The 8,294-nt window shown below is 43.3% G+C and overlaps 1 pseudogene; it reads right to left on the bottom strand.

Moving 5' to 3' along the window:
- Positions 1-604: 604 nt before the first annotated feature.
- Positions 605-8,294, bottom strand: part of LOC112236600 — a 26,829-nt pseudogene continuing 19,139 nt past the window's right edge.

Below are 8,294 nucleotides of genomic sequence, written 5' to 3'. Positions count from 1 at the left end.
GGTTTACTGAGTAACACTGATAGTTCTAATAATAGTCCTACCGTCCGGCAAGATGCTTCATATTTAAAACAAGCTGCAGTAATCTCTACACAGCACATCCTTTCACTTCCCCTCCCCGTCACACACACACACACACACACACACACACACATACACATACACACACACAGGGGTATGCAGACGCAGGCGCACGCACACACGGTTGCTTGGGCAATGTATGACCAGACACTTGTAAGCTCCCTTTTCTGAATATTCACCAATAACCTGCAGACGCAAACCTGTCACTGGATCCTCTTCCGCCCTGCTGTTCCCTCTTTGTTGACCATGGGGCGATAGTAAGGATCCAAGGCTCATAATGGACACAGAATCAGTCTGAAAGACCGGGAGCCATAAAAGCAAAAAAGTTGGATGTCCACACAATAGTCAATTGGTGGTCCTCATTGGTCAGCCCCAAGTTCCATTTATTCAAAATGGAGTCAAAATATGCCTTTGCTGTAGCTCCCATGATGCCTCTTTCTGGCTAGGGTCAAAGGTCAGTGGTGGTGCATCAGGAAGTCTGATTGGTCAGTGGTGGTGCATCATGACGTTGTCATCGTCCGCCGTAGTAACCATAGCCACCGTTCTGACAGTGGAGATCTTCTTCACGGCCTTCTGGAGGAGCAGCTTGAAGTCCTTGATCTCCTGGACAGACCTGGAACACACAAAATACAAGAAAGAAAGAGAGAGAGAGATTTAGCCCAGAGTGTGTCCTTCTAACAGTGGCTTACACTAGGGGTCAGTCAGTTCCAGGCCTCGATGTCCAGCCGCAGTACTGCTGGTCAGATTCAGACCTGGGACACCAAGCGACTAGACTCACTGGTGACATTTAAGAATACATCAAAGAACTATCAGGGTACTGTGGACCCAGTTATGGGTTCATACATTTCATGAAACACCAACTCTGTTCAATATCACATAAACATTATAATGGTATTGGCATCAAATGATAAATATGCAACTACGACACAAAAGTTAGTGAGTTTTCAGGAACAAAACTTAAGGACAAGCATAGACAACATACAACATATAAGACCGCGTAACATACAGTACAAACAACAACATATAAGACCGTGTAACATACAGTACAAACAACAACATATCTGGGATTCCACACTGTAGACAGCAGTCTATCTAGGCAGCTCACATAACATAGCTATATAGTAGCTACTGGTCCCAGCTCACATAACATAGTAACTATATAGTAGCTACTGGTCCCAGCTCACTAACATAGTAACTATATAGTAGCTACTGGTCCCAGCTCACTTAACATAGTAACTATATAGTAGCCACCTGTCCCAGACAACATAGTAACTATATGGTAGTTACATGTCCCAGCTCACATATTAACTATATAGTAGCTACTTGTCCCAGCTCATAACATAGTAACTATATAGTAGCTACTTGTCCCAGTTCATAACATAGTAACTATATAGTAGCTACTGGTCCCAGACAACATGTTAACTATATGGTAGGTACGTGTCCCAGCTCACATACATATTAACTATATGGTAGGTACCTGTCCCAGCTCACATAACATATTAACTATACAGTAGTTACCTGTCCCAGCATACTTAACATTAACTATATAGTAGCTACCTGTCCCAGCTCACATAACATATTAACTATATAGTAGCTACCTGTCCCAGCATACTTAACATAAACTATATGGTAGCTACCTGTCCCAGCTCACATAACATATTAACTACATGGTAGCTACCTGTACCAGCCAACATATTAACTACATGGTAGGTACGTGTCCCAGCTCACATAACATAGTAACTATATGGTAGGTACGTGTCCCAGCTCACATAACCTATATGGTGGGTACGTGTCCCAGCTCACATATGAACTATATGGTAACTGTCCCAGCTCACATATGAACTATATGGTAGGTACGTGTCCCAGCTCACATAGTAACTATATGGTAGGTACGTGTCCCAGCTCACATATGAACTATATGGTAGGTACGTGTCCCAGCTCACATAACATATTAACTACATGGTAGGTACGTGTCCCAGCTCACATAGTAACTATATGGTAGGTACGTGTCCCAGCTCACATAGTAACTATATGGTAGGTACGTGTCCCAGCTCACATAGTAACTATATGGTAGGTACGTGTCCCAGCTCACATAACATATTAACTACATGGTAGGTACGTGTCCCAGCTCACATAGTAACTATATGGTAGGTACGTGTCCCAGCTCACATAGTAACTATATGGTAGGTACGTGTCCCAGCTCACATAGTAACTATATGGTAGGTACGTGTCCCAGCTCACATATTAACTACATGGTAGGTACGTGTCCCAGATCACATAACATATTAACTACATGGTAGGTACGTGTCCCAGCTCACATATTAACTACATGGTAGGTACGTGTCCCAGATCACATAACATATTAACTACATGGTAGGTACGTGTCCCAGCTCACATAGTAACTATATGGTAGGTACGTGTCCCAGCTCACCTATTAACTACATGGTAGGTACGTGTCCCAGCTCACATATTAACTATATGGTAGGTACGTGTCCCAGCTCACCTATTAACTACATGGTAGGTACGTGTCCCAGCTCACATAACATAGTAACTATATGGTAGGTACGTGTCCCAGCTCACATAACATATTAACTACATGGTAGGTACGTGTCCCAGCTCACATATTAACTATATGGTAGGTACGTGTCCCAGCTCACCTATTAACTACATGGTAGGTACGTGTCCCAGCTCACCTATTAACTACATGGTAGGTACGTGTCCCAGCTCACATAACATAGTAACTATATGGTAGGTACGTGTCCCAGCTCACATAGTAACTATATGATAGGTACGTGTCCCAGCTCACATAGTAACTATATGGTAGGTACGTGTCCCAGCTCACATATTAACTACATGGTAGGTACGTGTCCCAGATCACATAACATATTAAGTACATGGTAGGTACGTGTCCCAGCTCACATAGTAACTATATGGTAGGTACTTGTCCCAGCTCACATAGTAACTATATGGTAGGTACGTGTCCCAGCTCACATAGTAACTATATGGTAGGTACGTGTCCCAGCTCACATATTAACTACATGGTAGGTACGTGTCCCAGATCACATAACATATTAACTACATGGTAGGCACGTGTCCCAGCTCACATAGTAACTATATGGTAGGTACGTGTCCCAGCTCACATAGTAACTATATGGTAGGTACGTGTCCCAGCTCACATATTAACTACATGGTAGGTACGTGTCCCAGCTCACATAACATATTAACTACATGGTAGGTACGTGTCCCAGCTCACATAACATAGTAACTACATGGTAGGTACGTGTCCCAGCTCACATATGAACTATATGGTAGGTACGTGTCCCAGCTCACATATTAACTACATGGTATGTACGTGTCCCAGCTCACATAGTAACTATATGGTAGTTACGTGTCCCAGCTCACATAGTAACTATATGGTAGGTACGTGTCCCAGCTCACATAGTACCTATATGGTGGGCAAGCTCACATATGAACTATATGGTAGGTACGTGTCCCAGCTCACATAGTAACTATATGGTAGGTACGTGTTCCAGCTCACATAGTAACTATATGGTAGGTACGTGTCCCAGCTCACATAGTAACTACATGGTAGGTACGTGTCCCAGCTCACATAGTAACTATATGGTAGGTACGTGTCCCAGCTCACATAGTAACTATATGGTAGGTACGTGTCCCAGCTCACATAGTAACTATATGGTAGGTACGTGTCCCAGCTCACATAACATATTAACTACATGGTAGGTACATGTCCCAGCTCACATATTAACTACATGGTAGGTACGTGTCCCAGCTCACATAACATATTAACTACATGGTAGGTACGTGTCCCAGCTCACATAGTAACTATATGGTAGGTACGTGTCCCAGCTCACATAACATATTAGGTACATGTCCCAGCTCACATAGTAACTATATGGTAGGTACGTGTCCCAGCTCACATAGTAACTATATGGTAGGTACGTGTCCCAGCTCACATAACATATTAACTACATGGTAGGTACGTGTCCCAGCTCACATAACATATTAACTACATGGTAGGTACGTGTCCCAGCTCACATAACATATTAACTACATGGTAGGTACGTGTTCCAGCTCACATAGTAACTATATGGTAGGTACGTGTCCCAGCTCACATAGTAACTATATGGTAGGTACGTGTCCCAGCTCACATAGTAACTATATGGTAGGTACGTGTCCCAGCTCACATAGTAACTATATGGTAGGTACGTGTTCCAGCACACATATTAACTACATGGTAGGTACGTGTCCCAGATGTATCAAGATCTCTGCCCTCCCAGGGGTAGTTATGATAGGATCAGGATTATTTGCTCTATTAAAAAACACAATAGTGCTCTCATACCAGTATATTAGCTAAAATGATATTGAAATACTCAGAATCAAATCTTCACATATCACTGTTTACAAGTGAAACTTAGGCCGGGATTGAATCAAAAGTGCATTGTCGAAAACGCACCTTTGATTGAATCTCGGCCTTAAACTTGTAAAGTAGAAGAACTGATTTGATCAGTGACCAACAAATGAATATGAACGGTGTTGGGTGGTAAACCAAACCAGGTTGGATGAGTTTTATTTATTGAACCTTTATCTAACCAGGCAAGTCAGGTAAGAACACATTGTTATGTACCATGACTGCCTGGAAAGTCCCAAACTACAGCAAGTAAAAACGTCACCAAACAAGTAATGTTATACATTTTCCATGCATAACATTACCTTATGTAATTCAGTTATTCTTCTTTGTAAGCTGTTGCAGTTTCTCAGCTTTTTTCTTCTTGTACCTCGCTATCTCCTCCATCTGCAGGCCATGAGCCATTTGCCTGTGGAAAACGAATCGGACACAGAGGCAGGATCAACAAGAAAAGGCACAGATAGTGGAGGAGGGAGAGCGGAGGGAAGGGAGGAAGGTATTCCTTACCCTTTCTTGAATTCAGGGGGGACAGGGAGAGGTTTCTCAAAGTTGTCCTTCCCTATGAGCCAGTAGGTCTCCTCTGTTCCTCCTTTTCCCTGTGGAGAGGAGAGAGTATAGGAGGAAAGGATACGGAGAGGAGAGAGTGAGAGACAGAGAGTTCAGTAGGGAGCTCTAGAGAGTTCTTGGTAGTTCTAGAGAGTTCTTGGTAGTTCTAGGGAGTTCTTGGTAGTTCTAGAGGGTTCTTGGTAGTTCTAGGGAGTTCTTGGTAGTTCTAGAGAGTTCTTGGTAGTTCTGGGGAGTTCTTGGTAGTTCTAGAGAGTTCTTGGTAGTTCTGGGGAGATCTGAGCTTACTGTATGCAACATGCTGGTGGTCCTAGGTGTAGTCAGTCTTTTGTCTCTTACCTTCAGGTCAGTTTTGCCTCTCAGTTGCACCTTGTATCCTGCCTTGAGTTCCAGCAGGATTTTAACTGTGCTGTTATGGACATGGATTCTGTAGGCTGCAATTATAGGCGGCAGGACACTCACAAAGTCAAGTTCACATAGACACTCTCTAGAGAAGCTTCATGGCTCTTTCATGCACCCACGACAAGCCCTAAACTTCTTTAGAATGAACATAAGCTAGAACAGTGCATATACAGAGCCTTCAGAAAGTATTCAGACCCCTTGACCTTTTCAATATTTTGTTACGTTACAGCCTTATTCTAAAATGGATGAAATATATATTTTCTCAGCAATCTACTACACAATAACGCATAATGACGAAGCGAAAACGTGTTTTTAGAAACTTTAGAAAATTAATTTAAAAAATCTAACAGAAATACCTTATTTACATAAGTATTCAGACCCTTTGCTATGAGACTCGAAATTGAGCTTAGGTGCATCCTGTTTCCATTGATCATCCTTGAGATGTTTCTACAACTTGGAGTCCACCTGTGGTAAATTTAATTGATTGGACATGACTTGGAAAGGCACACACCTGTCTATATAAGGTTACACAGTCAACAGTGCACATCAGAGCTAAAACCAAGCCATGAGGTCAAAGGAATTGTCCGTAGAGCTCCGTGACAGGATTGTGTCGAGGCACAGATCTGGGGAAGAGTACAAAAAAATGTCTGCAGCATTGAAGGTCCCCAAGAATACAGTGGACTCCATCATTCTTAAATGGAAGAAGTTTGGAACCACCAAGACTCTACTGAGAGCTGGCCGCCTGGCCAAACTGAGCAATCGGGGAGAAGGGCCTTGGTCAGGAGGTGACCAAGAACCCGATGGTCAATTCTGACAGAGCTCGAGAGTTCCTCTGTGGAGGTGGGAGAACCTTACAGAAGGACAACCATCACTGCAGCACTCCACCAATCAGGCCTTTATGGTGGAGAGGCCAGACAGAAGTCACTCCTCAGTAAAAGGCACATGACAGCCCGCTTGGAGTTTGCCAATAGGCACCTAAAGACTATCAAACCATGAGAAACAAGATTCTTTGGTCTGATGAAACCAAAATTGAACTCTTTGGCCTGAAAGCCAAGCATCACATCTAGAGGAAACCTGGCACCATCCCTATGGTGAATGATGGTGGTGGCAGCATCATGCTGTGGGGATGTTTTTCAGCGGCAGGTACTGGGGGACTAGTCAGGATTGAGGTAAAGATAAATGGAGCAAAGGACAGAGATCCTTGATGAAAGCCTGCTCCAGAGCACTCAGGACCTCAGACTGGGGCGAAGGTTCACCTTCCAACAGGACAGCGACCCTAAGCACACAGCTAGGACAACGCAAGAGTGGCTTCGGGACAAGTCTCTGAATGTCCTTGAGTGGCTCAGCCAGAGCCCGGACTTGAAACCGATCTAACATCTCTGGAGAGACCTGAAAATAGCTGTGCAGCAACGCTCCCCATCCAACCTGACAGGACTTGAGAGGATCTGCAGAGAAGAATGGGAGAAACTCCCCAAATACAGGTGTGCCAAGCTTGTAGCGTCATACCCAAGAAGGCTCGAGGCTGTAATCACTGCCAAAGGTGCTTCAACAAAGTACTGAGTAAAGGATCTGAATACTTATGTAAATGTTATATTTCATTTTTTTAAATATATTATTTATTTCTAAAAACCTGTTTTTGGTTCGTCATTATGGGGTATTGTATGTAGATTGATGAGGGAACTAGAAAAAAACATAACATAACAAAATTTGGGAAAAGTGAAGGGGTCTCACTACTTTCCTGAGGCATTGTATACTGCATCGTGTATTATAACTTACGCATCCCAGTGGACTCCATACGAGAGGCTGTGGTGACAGTGTCTCCGAACAGACAGTATCTAGGCATGGTCAGTCCCACCACCCCCGCCACACACGGACCTACAAACACACACACACACACACACACACACACACACACACACACACACACACACACACACACACACACACACACACACACACACACACACACACACACACACTATAGATAGGCACTGTGTGATTTTTGTGCCTGTGCGTTCATCTGTAAGTGTGTGTAGCCCCTGTATCTCTCACCTGAGTGTAATCCTATGCGTATCCGTACAGGTACGTCAGGCATGTGTCTCATCTTGAAGGTGCCCACAGCACTGAGAATGTCTAGTGCCATGTTGGATATCTCTGCCGCGTGACGATCTCCATTGGCAACCGGTAACCCTGACGCCACCATGTAGGCATCGCCTATCGTCTCCACCTACGGGTAGGGAGGACGACGGGTGGGAAACATTTTGATTGGTCAATTAACTTCAGGTGATATAAGAAGTATATATATACAGTACCAGTCAGAAGTTTGGACACACCTACTCATTCAAGGATGTTTCTTTGTTATTACTATTTTCTACAATGTAGAATAATAGTGAAGACATCCAAACTATGAAATAACACATATGGAATCATGTAGTAACCCAAAAAATGTTAAACTAGTCAAAGTATATTTTATATTTGAGATTCTTCAAAGTAGCCACCCTTTGCTTGATGACAGCTTTGCACACTTGGCATTATCTCAACCAGCTTCATAAGGTAGTCACCTGGAATGCATTTCAATTAACAGGTGTGCCTTGATAAAAGTTCATTTGTGGAATTTCTTTCCTTCTTAATGCGTTTGAGCCAATCAGTTATGTTGTGACAAGGTAGGGGGGGGTATACAGAAGACAGCCCTATTTGGTAAAAGACCAAGTCCATATTATGGCAAGAACAGCTCAAATAAGCAAAAAGAAACAACAGTCCATCACTTGTTACTTCAAGTAACAGACACATCTCAACATCAACTGTTCAGAGGACACTGCATAAA

Source organism: Oncorhynchus tshawytscha, unplaced genomic scaffold (genome assembly GCF_018296145.1).
Source record: "Oncorhynchus tshawytscha isolate Ot180627B unplaced genomic scaffold, Otsh_v2.0 Un_contig_5802_pilon_pilon, whole genome shotgun sequence".
Taxonomy (NCBI): domain Eukaryota; kingdom Metazoa; phylum Chordata; class Actinopteri; order Salmoniformes; family Salmonidae; genus Oncorhynchus; species Oncorhynchus tshawytscha.
This window is presented reverse-complemented; position numbering and strand designations above follow the sequence as displayed.